Source organism: Lissotriton vulgaris, unplaced genomic scaffold (assembly GCF_964263255.1).
Source record: "Lissotriton vulgaris unplaced genomic scaffold, aLisVul1.2 SCAFFOLD_1204, whole genome shotgun sequence".
Lineage (NCBI taxonomy): Eukaryota > Metazoa > Chordata > Amphibia > Caudata > Salamandridae > Lissotriton > Lissotriton vulgaris.
The window spans coordinates 146,663-160,669 of NW_028249607.1; positions in this window are offsets into that span (position 1 = coordinate 146,663).

The following is a 14,007-nucleotide window of genomic DNA, read 5'->3' on the forward strand; positions in this document are numbered from 1 at the left end:
GCCGGATACCTGTCGACATCTCTGGCAGTGAATCTGAAGGGGACAACCGGCCACCTGCACATGCACGCCATGCACGCGGGGAGAACCCAGCTGAAGGCCACGGATGTCGCAACCACATCACAGTGAACAGTTTCTAGTGCACCCTCTTCCCTCACCTCGCAAATCACTAATGCATGCAAAATGTAATAATGACACAACGCTAATGTGTGTTGCAAAATAAATGTATTTGTTTAAATCACAAAAAAGGTACCAGTTCAACTATCTTCCACTAACAGTATTACTGCATACTGCAGTGTCAAAGGACAGGCCAGGCTTAAAGTCAGCCTGTGCCTGTTATTGTCTAATGTACTCAAGTGCGCCTCCTGCGCGTTCCGCCCAAGCGCCTCTGAGGCGCATCGTCTTCCGGGGCATCTGGACCTGGCGTGGGCCTGGTGCTGCGGCTGAGTGGCGGGATTTGTGAGGCAGGGTGGCTGCTGATGCTGGATGCCCCCTCACTAACATCATCACCCCCAACAGTGGCAGGTAGAGCAGGAGGGTGTAGTGCCGTAACCGCCGTGGTCAGGTGTTCCAGGACCCTGGTCATGTCCTCACAGCACTGGACGAGTTGGTGCTGCTGTGCTAGTGACCGCCGCGACAACTGTGAAGTTGCATTGGCAGCAACATAATTGGATCTACTGTAGGAGGCCAGCCGGCTCATGAGCTGATGGTGGCGCCGGCGTGCTGCACTGCGCTGTGTAGTCATCGCAGCAGTGTTGGCCTCCATGGCTGCAGTCATGCGGGCCATTCCCTCCCCCACACCTGCCATGGCTGCAGTCATGTTGTCCATGCGGTCCCCCATACCTGCCATGGCCGCCGTCATGCGGTCAGCGACTCCGACCACATTGCGCCCAATCTTGTGGAGCTGGAGCTGAATGGCTCCTTGCTGCCGTGCCTGGCGCTGATGGATTCTCAACATGCGTCTTTCGACCCTCATACGCGCCAGCCCCTGTCCATTGGTCCTCCTGCTTGCTGCAGTGGTGTGCTGGCGAGACCTGCCACGCCTCCCCTCCTGGCGTGACACTGTGGCTGGCCGCTGTGTCGCAACTGTCGCGGGCCCAGATGTTGTAGCACCAGCTGCTGGTGGTGTCACAGCAGGCGTTGCTGGTGCGGCAGGGACTGGAGGCACACTAGTCGTGGGCCTGGCTGCGGCTCTAGGTGGCGCGCCAGATGCAGGGGGCTCAATAGTCGCTGGCCTGGCTGCGGCTCTAGGTGGTGCGCCAGATGCAGGGGGCTCAATAGTCGCTGGCCTGGCTGCGGCTCTAGGTGGTGTGGCAGTTGCAGGGGGCACAATAGTCGCTGGCCTGGCTGCGGCTGTAGGTGGTGTGCCAGTTGCAGGGGGCACAATAGTCGCTGGCCTGGCTGCGGCTGTAGGTGGTGCACCAGACGCAGGGGGAACACTGCTGGTGGACCTGGTTGCTGGTGTTGTTGCAGCGGCAGGGGCTGGTGCCTGTGTTGGTGGTGGCACCTCCTCCTCCTGGGCCTCCTCATCAATTTGCAGCCTTTCACTGTCGCTGCTTTCAGCGCCACCTGTGAGGGTAAGTGGACGATCATTAGTTGCATGTATCTGGCAGACGTGCAGTTGCTACATGCATGCTGGGTGACATTCCCTGAATGGCTGTGGCTTTGCGTACTTTGGAACCTGTCTGGCTGCATTGTGGTACTACTACATTGTGGCCACACTACATCTCCCACAATGCTTCAGGGCATTCCCTGATGTGCAACAATGGCATGACTATGGGACATTAGGGGAGCCTATTTGGTCATGGACATTCATAGGGGACAGGGTCGCAGTCGCATGCCACTTACCTTGGGTGTCTTGGGTGGTGCGGGATGAGTTGAGACGTGTGAAGCCAATGCACGACTCCCTCTCAAGGGTGTCTTCCACCTGGTCCTCCATGGGTGTGTTGAGAGGGACTGTAGGTCCGCCACCTCCAGTGCCCGACGACTCTCCAAGGCGCTCCGCCACCTTCTCTTTGGCACGACCTCGGAGGTCGTACCATCGTTTTTTCAGTTCCTCTAGTGACCTATCGGCCACACCCACGGAGTTGACAGTGGAGGCAATCCCCTGCCAGACCCTCCGTTTTTCTTGCTCCGGGACCCTCCTGGAGTCTTTACCAAAGAGTTTGTCGTGGTTGGCCACCACCCCTTCAATCTAATGTTCGAGCTCCTGCTCAGAAAATTTGAGCTTCCTCTTCCGCCCTGTGGTGTTGCTGGGGCCAGGAACAGGTTCCTCTGACATGGCAGCAATGTAGTTGCAGAGTACAAATCACCAGAATAGCAGCAGCTCTCCCACTTGCTCCCTCGAGGTCTGCCTCACTGTGGTGAATGGGGGTGGGAACTGACTGCTTCCTGGTTGTGATGTCATCACTGTGCTCGAAATGCGACTTCCCGTTTTCCCGATCTCGCGATTTTGCGATCCCGCAAATAGCGATATCGCAAATAGCAATATCGCTATTTGCGAGTTCGCAATCCCGGCGCGGGTAGCCAGAAATAGCGATTTTTCTGCGAATATTGGTAATCGCAAACGGAATTTGCGCCCGCGCGCGAATCGCATTTTTTTATCACTGATCTTCATGAATTCAGTTTGCGATTTCTCAATAGCAATTCGCATTTTTTCGCTTTTACAGAATCGCAAATCCCGTTTTTCATGAATCCGGCGGTAAATGTGCTGCTGCTCTTCCAGAAGGTTTTGCTGCTCCTGTGGAGGTGCTGCCGCCATCTCTTGGGGGATTGCGTGCCAGGTCCCTGGTGCTCTCCCTTGCGAAGTTATTAGGGTGCCTCCTCTCCACATGCCGGATCAAGTTGGCATTCCCGAAGCTGTATTTGCGGGTGGGATCCCCACGTGACAGAGTTGTGTCACATATCCGGCAGGTCACTTTAGCTGCATTACATTTTTTTCCCCCTCTAGGAAAGTGAAGAACTTCCAGATGAAATGCTCTTTAACTTTTCTCTGGGGGGGACTCCTCAGGCAAGAATTCAAGATCAGAGTCTGAGGAGGGGTCCCTGGAAGCAGACATCTTTAAAAAAAAGAGGTATTATTAAGAACAATGGACAAGTGGTGTTCTCTCAGCAATTGCAAAGAGGTAGTGAGGGAAATGGGTGGGGACTTTCCATAGTTGTGAAAAAAACTGTTATTAACCAATCAAAAGTGTTGTTTTAAGGTCACATGGCTTGACGCGCGCTTACGCTGCGCGCTCCGGGGCGCTTACGGGGGCGCTTACGGAGGCGCTTACGGGGGGCGCTTACGCGGCGCCTAGGAATGATGTTTTGCTTGATTTTCGGAAATGCGTTTAAAGTTAAAATACGGTTATTAAAAATCAAAAATACTACTTTTATGAGTATGCCATTGAATATCTTGCACTATTATTATTTACTTTAAATACATAAATATATTTTTTTTCGCAAGCGGGAATTGCGCTCCCGCTACGTGTACGGATGCGTTTACGGTGCGCGCACCCTGAGCGCACCGGGGTTTAAATATTTAAAAAAAAAAAACAGGAAAAATACATTCAAAAATTAATATTATAAAAATATTGAATATTGGAATAATTAGAAAAAATTATAATAATTATTAGCTATTAAAAAAAACGTAATTCACTTAAAAAACTAGGTTTCAAACTCGTTATAGTTAGGAATTAGGACCTTTGCTGTTTTGTTCAGACAGATACTTATTTATACAGATACTCTTCCAAATTCTCACTCTCACATATACTCAATGATATACATCAATACTAACATATACTAGTTTTCAACATATGTAGTTACAGATGAATATAATATTGAGACAATCATTCACTCACTAACCCACCCATGCTGTCTTCAAAACACATACAAACAGTGAGTCACTCATTCATGCATCTGTGCGCTAAGTAATATCGCCCACCGAACCATACAGACACTCATACTGATACTCAAAACAACTTATAACCCATATACACACTCATGTAGTTACTCACCAACCCATGCAGCCACGTGTACACAAAGTGAGACACAGATACATATATTTACAAATTTAAACATTACTCGCTAATACATGTATTCACTTAGATACACTTAATAAATCAGTTAACCAATCATTTTTACAAAAATATCAATTTAGACACTTATTTACCCATTTATTCTTCCATCTGCGTTTAGATATACACATTTAAAAAATATTTATTTTTCAAAAAGACACACATTCAGAGGATGATGTCATTAGTGATGTCATTTGAGATGTCATCAGTGATGTCCTGAGTGATGTCACTGACCATGTCATGAGTAATGTAATATGTGACATCATCAGCAGTGGATTGCGGGCGTGTGAATTATAGTAAGTACAACTAACTATAACGGGGGAGTTTCAATGGTTATGTATGAGTGAAATGTCCGGCTAACTATAACTGGTGTGAAACCTATGTTCTTTTCAGTGAATATATATATATATATATATATATATGTCGAACAAAGTGCCCTGAAGCTTGGAAGCTCACTTGAAGTCACTCTACCTAGTTCATCATTACCTCCAGTAGGTTTGTGTCACAGTTTGGCAGGTTTCATTTAGCACCGAGTGACTTGCAGAACCAATTTTGATAAGTTCAAAGTTGCTGCCTCGCCAGCTGGTTGCGGATACTTTCCCAACTGGCAATGGTGCTGCTTCCCACAGCCAGGCTGCCGTGTAGAAATGTGTCAAACAAAGTGCTGTGGTACTGAAAATTCTGGACCCGTGTGTCTGTGGTACCGAAATTCTGGACTCGTGTCATAAACATCGTCGTATCATGACGATTTTGGTACTAGCAGACCGGTAATGGTTTAAACACTATGCATAAGCATTTTCGTCACGTTCGAGTGACGAAATCACCCTTAAATCGAAGTTTTTGTCTTGAACCCTCGGGTTCCATTTTGTGAGCGGCAGCCATTTTGTGATTGCCCTCACATAGCCAAATGACTTAGGCCGAATTCGATCCGAAGGACACGTAAACCTTTGCTGACTCCTCTGTGACCTGGACAAGCTGACTCCACTGCCCAAAGCCAAACCTGTTCGGCCAGGTCCTCTCCCAGTGGCCGAGCTAGATTCGTATCAAGGCGCAACATGTCATAAAACCTTTCATCGCACACAAACTATGCCTAATCTTGCACACACCTGTCCCTGTTTCTTGCTTTATGACTTGCTTTACGAGGAGGAGGTGCCCGTTTTTATTGGGGGTTTGTCGATATCTGATGAAAGTTCTGGGCCTTGCGGGTAATTTATTATGGACTGGACAAACTAAAATGTGGGCTCGTCATCATGACTCTGCTTTTTCTTTGTAGTGAAAATAGGCGTATGGTCAACTGTAAAATAAGGAATGTTTGCCTAAAGCATATTATTTTGTATAAAAAGAGAAGGCTGGCTTTGTAAATTTGAGCAGTCTCATGAGAACATACATGCCGTTGTACTTCTAGGATATCTGTTACTGACTGCAGCCAATAAATACGATCTTTTGACTTCACCTAGAAGACTGTGTTTCTGTAGTCTGAAACAGGAAGGACTTAGGAGTTTTCAATTGTGTTCCCTGGAACCGCCTGGTCCATAAAAACCCGGTTCTCCAGTTGGCGCCCAAAGTGGGGCGGTATCAGCGGTAGCGGTCCAAGCCAGAGGTTCGTGAGGAGCTTTGTGTGAAACTTCCGGAGGACGGCCAACCACTTTAGCGACCCCTGTATGTCGACGTGGTCCGAAGGTCTTTGCTGCGAGGTTCCCCACGTCCCGACGGCTACGAAGGACTGCTGCCCTGACTATCGCCCTGTTTTGGACCCTTGATGATTGGTAGAGCGAAACGATAAACGAGTCTTCTGGTGACGTCATCGATACCTCAGTTAAGTATAAGTGGAGCGTCTCCCAGTCCTTAGTTTGGTTCTTAGTTTTTGGGTATCCTTCGGGACCGTTTTGTTTGGAACTTGCAAGTGCCAAAACTGAAGGACTCGTGTATTCACGAGACTATCGTATTCGATGATCCTTCGAAGTTTGAAGCTAGACTAGAGAGCGAAGATGCCTTGTCTTAGCAGACTTGGAAATTTGTTTTGTCTTGGTTGTAATAAGGATTCCCGATTGGAGGACTCGTGTCCAGTTCCTCCGATTGGAACTCTACATATGAGCTCTATGTGAAACACGGCGTAGGCCCCATCACGTATACTGAAGTATGGATCCGATACACCAGAAACTATGGTGTTTTAAAATGGCCCCAATATGGTAGTTTTGACACAGAGATTTTAGATAATCTAGAGGTAAAACTTTTTAAGAAAAAAGCCCGTCCGGCGATGTTTGACTCTTTTCGCCTATGGCGCAAAGAAGCAAAACAGAAAGAAATGAAATTAGCGAAAAAAAGTAAACAAGGTATGTCAATGGTACAAGCTGCCGTTGCGTTCCGGGATAATGAGGAAGAGCGAGAGAGAACAAATTCTCAGAAGTAGGAAGTTAGCGGTAGATAAGTGCTACCCAGTTTTGCCACGTAAAGGACAAGAATCAAAGGAAAAACTTGATAAAGATCCTTTAATGTCTCATTTACTGAGTTCACCACCTCCTTATGCGCAGAGTGCTACAGCACCCCAGCAACCTTTGGTTGTGCAACCGCCCATTGTTGGTCCACTGGTTCTACCTCAATCACCAGCTCCTCTTCAGCTGGTTCCTACTCCTCCGGCGCAGCCCCCTCAAGGGCCACCGCCTTTGCTACCTACTCCATTTGTGTTCCCTACGACTTCGCCTACTGTTCCTACTGTTTATCCTAATTCTACCTCTGCTACTTCCTCCACCTCTGCTTTACCTCCGCGTGTCTTTCCTGTTGTTTCTGTCCTTCCGTCAGTTTCTCCTTCTGTTCGACAGAGAATGGCCAACACTGTTACTGGTCTTTTCTCTACTTTCTTTGGGTCGCCTAATACGACCCCTAGCGTAGAACGAAGACAGTTGCTGAGTCAACTGCCCGACTATCAAGAGAGAGAATTACTGAATCGGTTAGCACGTAAATGGGCTGTCAATACTGTGAGATATGATGTACAGTCTATCGTGGAAGTCTTCCGGAAATGGGAAGCATCGAAGCAAAGATATGTTTTCGAGCAAATGTGTGTATTTCTCTGTGAAGATTTGGAGGGAAATGATCCGGAACACGACATGCCTGAATTGTGCCGTGTGCGGTTCGAGTTCTCAGAGGGCATGATCGTAGGCACCGATGTTGAGAGAGCGGTTGCGACATTGTTGTCGTATCAGAGTAAAGGGGGCACTTCTCGATCACTATTTGAGTGTGACACATCCGGTAGGAAAAAGGCGCGACAGTATCCCATGAGAGAGGTTCCACCGGTTTGGAGGGAAGGGGACGCAAATGCTAATCCAGCCATTCCGCCGCATTTTTAGCATGTATGGGTACATGTTCCTTGGAAGAGATCTGAAGTTTTGGCTCTCAAACAGACATTGCCTGACCCTCGTAAAAATCCTGCAGGGTATTATAAAGAGTTATCACAGACTGTAAGCTCATGCATTATGAATTTAGCCGATATAGACATATTGTTTGGGAACGTGGTTCCACAGCCTTTATGGGGAAAGATTCGCCACACCGATCACGATCAGGAGTTAGGTGATACATGGGTCAATATTGCTGCTGTAGATAACAGACAAGTTGGTGGTGCTAAACCCAAGCCTTTAATTGCAGAACTCCCTGGTAGAATCATTACTTACATGAAGACTCTAATGCCTGAGTTACGTGTCAATTGGGACAAGTTGTCTGCATATAAGCAGAAGAAAGACGAAGCGGCGTCTGACTTTTTCACGCGGTTTGAAGAGACTTTTGTGGATCATAGCGGTCAGGATATGGCTACCGAAGGTGGCCAGAGATTGTTCGTCGACAAATTTGTGCATAATTTACTTCCGGAGTTGTGTGCTAAGTTAAAGAATTCCGAGAGTGCTTGGGCTGTCTCAACGTCAGCACAGATTTTAGCTACCTCTAGACAAACGCCTAGAGGTAGGGGGCGCGGTGCGTTCCCACAAAACGCACGCTCGTTTCCACCACAGAATTCAATGAACAGTTTTGACCAGCAGAATAACGCGTCTGGTAGGACGACTCAGTACTATGCTGATGACTACTATACAGAGGATGACAATATGGTAGGTAATGATTGCTAGGACAGCCATGGACAAAGAGAGGGAGTTGTTTCAGTTCCAGTAGATCAGAGTGAACCTTATGTTGAGGTGATTACATCAGGTGTGTCAGAGCCTTTTCTGTTGGATACTGGTGCTACAAAGAGTTCTATTATGCACTCAAAACTCCCTGGCGCACCTTTGTCTGGCGAAATGAATGTTTCAGTAGGTTTTTCTGGCGCCCCGGTTAGGAACCCGATTTCTAGTCCTATGTCCCTTTATGTTGGACCTTGTGAACTCGAAGCACCCCTTATTCTTACAACAGGTTGTGGTGAAAATTTGTTGGGATTGGATCTGTTGAAAAGACTATATGCGACTTTGTACTGTTCTCCTTCGGGAGTACAACTCACACTAGGTAAGAGAGTGGCTACTCCAATGTATCTATCTAAGGAAAAATTCGCGACAGAATTGTCTTCTCTTCCGGATACTCTTTGGGCTACTGGTCCTAATGATGTGGGTCTTTTGGAAATATCACCATATGTTGTGACATTAAAAGCCAATGTTAGAATGCCGCGCATTCCCCAGTTCAAAATTTCCAGAGAAGGTGAAAAGGCATTGTTAGCGATCATCTATGACCTGATTGATAAGGATGTGATTGAAGAGACAAGAGGCAACGTTTGTAATAGTCCCGTTCTGCCTGTTTTGAAGCGTACTGATCCTTCCCAGCCACCTGTTTACAGGTTTGTGATCGATCTTAGAGAGGTGAATAAGATTGTTGTGCCACAGTTTCCAGTTGTCCCTGATATCACTGCCCTATTGACTATGATTCCAGCTTCAGCGGCTTGGTTCTCAGTGATTGACTTGAAGAACGCTTTCTTCAGCATTCCGATTGCCGAGGAGAGCAGAGATATTTTTGGCTTCAGTTTAGGAGGCCGAAGTTTCCACTTCAAACGTGCTCCTCAGGGCTACTGTGAAAGTCCATCTGTAATAATCCAAGGAGAGGTTGATCTTTTAAGTAGGTTTATTAACAGCACAGCATCTGTTAAGAACATGGAACATCTTAGGAAACATAACATGGCTCATGCACTTAAAGGTACATGGTGATAAAACATATAAATTGTACTATACAGAATGTAACACATCTCCCCTATTAAAAGAAAGAAGAAAAGTATATTTAAACGAAATCATGTAAAGCAGTTGGTTTTCTTCTGATACGCACATCATCCTTGACTCTAAAAGCCACAGAATCAGGAGAAGGACCTGGAAGGGAACTGCTGTCAGAATTGTCACGTTGGTCTGGTTGGAAAACAGAATGTGTAGGACATTTAGCAACTTTACTTAAGTTCCAAACTTTGCCATCTTGAGTGATTACTGAATTATCAAAAACTCTTTTAATTTGAATGGGTCTACTATACTTGCTGGAACCTTTGTTGACCATAAAAGGTTTCAGAATCCTAACCCAATCCCCAACACAAAAATTAGATTTCATTGCCTTCCATTTTTTATTGTACCACAATCAACTACAATCAACTCTATTAGCCACACTCTGGATATCCACCTCATCTTCTCCTAACTCTTTACATTTCTCCTTAAACCACCAAGGACAAATGTTGGACGCAGGATTCCTGCCTTTGAGTAGTTTAAAAGGACTAACTTCTGTCGTGGTATGAGGAGTTATGCGATAGGTCCACAGTTTTTCCCTAATCACATTTAACCAACTACTCCTTTCTTTAATTGCATCAACAACAAAACTCTTCAAAACTCGGTTGAAGCGTTCAACCTGCCCATTCTCATGTGGTTCATAAAGAGATGTACGTAAGTGCTTGATGTTACAACTTTGCAAGAAAGATTGCATCTCCGACGACACTAACTGTACACCGTTATCAGACACTAATACAGATGGGCAACCTTCTCTTGCAAAAACTTCCTTAAAAAACGTAATAACAACCTCAGAAGTAACTCTGGCTACAAATTTCCCTTCAGGCCATTTAGAGTGGTAGTCAATCATGACCAGCGCATAACGTGAGGCTTCAGGTAATATCTGAAACGGACCTGAGATGTCAAAAGCTATTTTACTCCAAGGAAGTTCAGGCCACTTGACAGGTTTAAGTGGGGGAACATGCAACTTTAACATTTTGTCCTTAGTACAACATTCACTACATTCCCTGACAGTACGATCAATATACCTGTCCATCCCTGGCCACCAAAAATTTAACCTTATTAGACGCTTCATAGCCGAAATTCCAGGATGTGTTTTATGTGCCAGTTTGAGAATGATCTCCTGTATACCTACAGGTGGAATGCACTTTCCAGATTTGAAAACTAAGTCCCCTTCACAAAATAGCTCCTCAGAAACATTATAGAATGGAACCAAATCATCTCTGACTTTCGTCTTATTAGGCCAGCCCTTGAAAATATAATTCTTAAGAATGCCAAATTTCTCATCTTCCTCTTGACACTTTAACCACAACTGTTCTGTAATATCATGATATTGGGAAGTGACAACATCAGACAAATTTAAAACAAAATCAACCTCACTGACCTTATTAACTTTGTCTTCCTGATCTTTGCAAGGAAGACGTGAAAGACAGTCAGCCGTGACATTTTTCTTTCCCGGAATGTACTCCACAGTAAAATGATATTCTTGTATCTTGGATGCCAAACGTGCAATCCTAGCAGTAGAGTTCCAACCTCCACCAACCGATAAGATGTGTACTAAAGGCTTGTGGTCGGTTCTCAATACAAACTCACTGCCCCAAATGTAAATTCTGTAGTGCTCAATTGCCCACACACAGGAAAGTAGTTCCCGTTCAATCACTGCATATCTACGTTCTGTCTCATTTAATGTCCTGGATGAGAAAGCCACATTCCATTCAATTGCACCATCAGTTTGAGATAATACACAACCAAGGCCATACAAGCTAGCATCAGTGGTAATGATGCATTTTTTACCTATTCTAAAGGGTTTAAGAGTAGGTGAATTAACAATATCACACTTAATGTCAGCAAATGCTTTTTCTTGTTCAGATTCCCAAACGAACTCATTACTCTGTCTCAATAACCTTCTCAAAGGTTCCATTTTGGTGGCAAAATTAACTACAAACTTACTGTAGTACTCACACATGCCCGAGAATGATAATAATTGTTCCTTATTGCTCGGGGCAGGTGCATTGAGAATGGCTTCAACGTTTGACTTTTTAGGAATTAAACCTTCCCCAGATAATGTATGTCCCAAGTATTCTACAGATTTTCTGAAAAGTTTGTATTTGTGTGCTTTTAGTGTAAGACCATATTTTTCTAACCTGCAACACACTTCGTTCAAATGTGTAGAATGTTCAACTTCATTTTTGGAAAAAATTAATATATCATCTTGAAAACACTTAAAGAACACGTCAAGATCCCTGAAAATTTGAAACATGACACGTTGAAAAACAGAAGCAGCCGATGCTAAGCCAAAAGGCATTCTTCTGTATTGAAACAGGCCCATGGGAGTGATAAATGCAGTATACTTTTTAGAGTCCTCAGTAAGTTCAATTTGATGGTACGCAGATCTCAGGTCTAAAGTGGAAAAAATCTGCGCACCATCAAAAAGAGACACAAGTTCATTGATATTAGGTAAAGGATGGCAATCAATGATAATGTTGGAATTAAGTGCTCTTAAATCAATGCAAACTCTCAACTTTTGGTCGGGTTTGCGCACCAAAACAATGGGCGAAACCCATTCAGATGATTCAATGGGCTCTATGATATTGTCCTTTAGTAAATCATTCAACATTTCTTTCAATTCTTCTCTCACATTTAGGGGAACTCCTCTTAGCTTTTGCTTAACAGGTATAGCACCTTCTTTTAAAACGATCTTATGTGAAAAACCTACTAATTTCCCTAAACGTTCACAAAAGACATTATTAAATTTATTGCTCCAAAAGGAAACAACATATTCCTTTCCATCATTGGAACAAATAGAGTTAATCATATCCTGTTCGCTGCATAAGGAAATGGGATCTTTGGCTCTAGGATTTAAAGTGATCCCAAGCTCCCATTGGTCATGCCAGCCTAGTACATTAACTCCTTTATTAGCAATATATAACTTAATGAAAGCAGATCTTCCTCTAAAATTCAATGGAACATTCAAAAATCCCTCAATATCAATCTTATTTCCATTGAAACCTTCCGCAAAAATATCTGAAGGTTGTAGAGTAGTAATATCACATACAGACTGTAGTTTTTCATCAAAATATGCTTTGGTGATAATAGTCCATGGGGACCCAGAGTCTACCATAAGCTCAATATCAGTAGTAAAGACTTGAAATAAACATTTTGGAGATTTTTTGCACGTAAATAGTATAAAACCAGTTTGAATAATGGAAACAACATACCCACGATCCAAATCTTGCATATTCTCATTAACCACATTGAGTGCAGATATTTTAGTGGCAGTACTATTGTTAGGAAACATTTGTTGCCCTGAACGAGACTGAGAATTAAAACGTCTTTCCCTACAGACATTACTAAAGTGTCCTACTTTATTACAAATATTACAAGTTTTTCCTATAGCAGGGCAACCTTGGAAAGATGCAATGTGTAACTTGCTGCCACATCTATAACATGAAGGAGAGGTATTAGAATTGGGGGTATCAGTTCTCCTAAAATTTTTATTTCTAAATTGAGTAGATATCGAATTCTTAGTATCAAACTTAGGTTTAACTATGCACACTTCTTCATCAGTATTATTTTTACTGGGATGAGAACCCTGTTTATCAACTATGTCCATCCACTTCTCTGACATTTCAGTTGATTTGGCAATAGCTATGGTTTCTTCTAAATTAGGATCACCTATACACCACAATTTGTCCTGTACTTTTTTGTTCTTAACATGTACTATGATTTGGTCACGAATCATTTCGTCACACATGGCTCCAAAATTACAATGAATGCTTAATGCTCTCAAGGAAGTTAGAAAATCATCAAATGATTCTTCTTGCTTTTGTGCCCTAGTATAAAATTTAAAACGATTTAAAGCAATGTTGGCCGTAGGTTTAAACCTTTTCTCTAATCGAGTAAGAGCTTCTGTGTAAACATTCATAGTATCACCACTACCAGAAGCAACAGGTACGTGAGGTAAAGTTCTAAAGATTTCTTGACCTTCAGATCCTAAACAATGTAATAAAATACTCTTCTTCCTCTCAGAACCCATACGCTCTCCATCAATGGCACGCATGTAGTTAAAGAATTCCTCCTTCCACCTTGACCAGGGAGTAGGAGGGTCACCCTTGACCTGTAAAAATTTAGCTGGAGGATCAAACTGCATGTTAAGAAAATGTAAAATACACAATAAAATGAAAGAATAAATGAATAAGTTAAAATAAAAAATAAAATGCTAATAAATGAAAATCAAATAACACAGTACTTGAAGTAGAGAGGACAAAGAGCTGAAAATGTACATCTGAAGTAGCAGGAAAGCGGTTGAAAACTGTTGGTAAGGCGATGAATAAATCCTCAGGATGTAGAAAATTGTAAATAATCCAAGCGCTGTGAAGATTTTGCCATAAACAAGTAATTTTGTTAATAAAATGAAGCGCTGTAAAAATATTTCCAAACGAAGGATAAAGACGGCTTCGCGTATGATGGTTGCTAGGTAACTGGTAACAATAATATCCAAAATGGAGTCACGTTGCGTGAGTTGCGCAATGACGTTTTTACAGTTGTGCGATGACGCAATATGTTGCGTGGTGACGTCCAATGGCTTCTGCAGTGTTTATTTTTGGTTCCGGGCGTTAGCGTGGCAGTGTCTGTCTACGTAGTGGAAGTAACGTAGCAGTGTCTGTCCACGTAGTGCACGGAAAGGAAACAGAGGCAGTGACGTGTTGGAAGAACACGAAGCAGAAGCA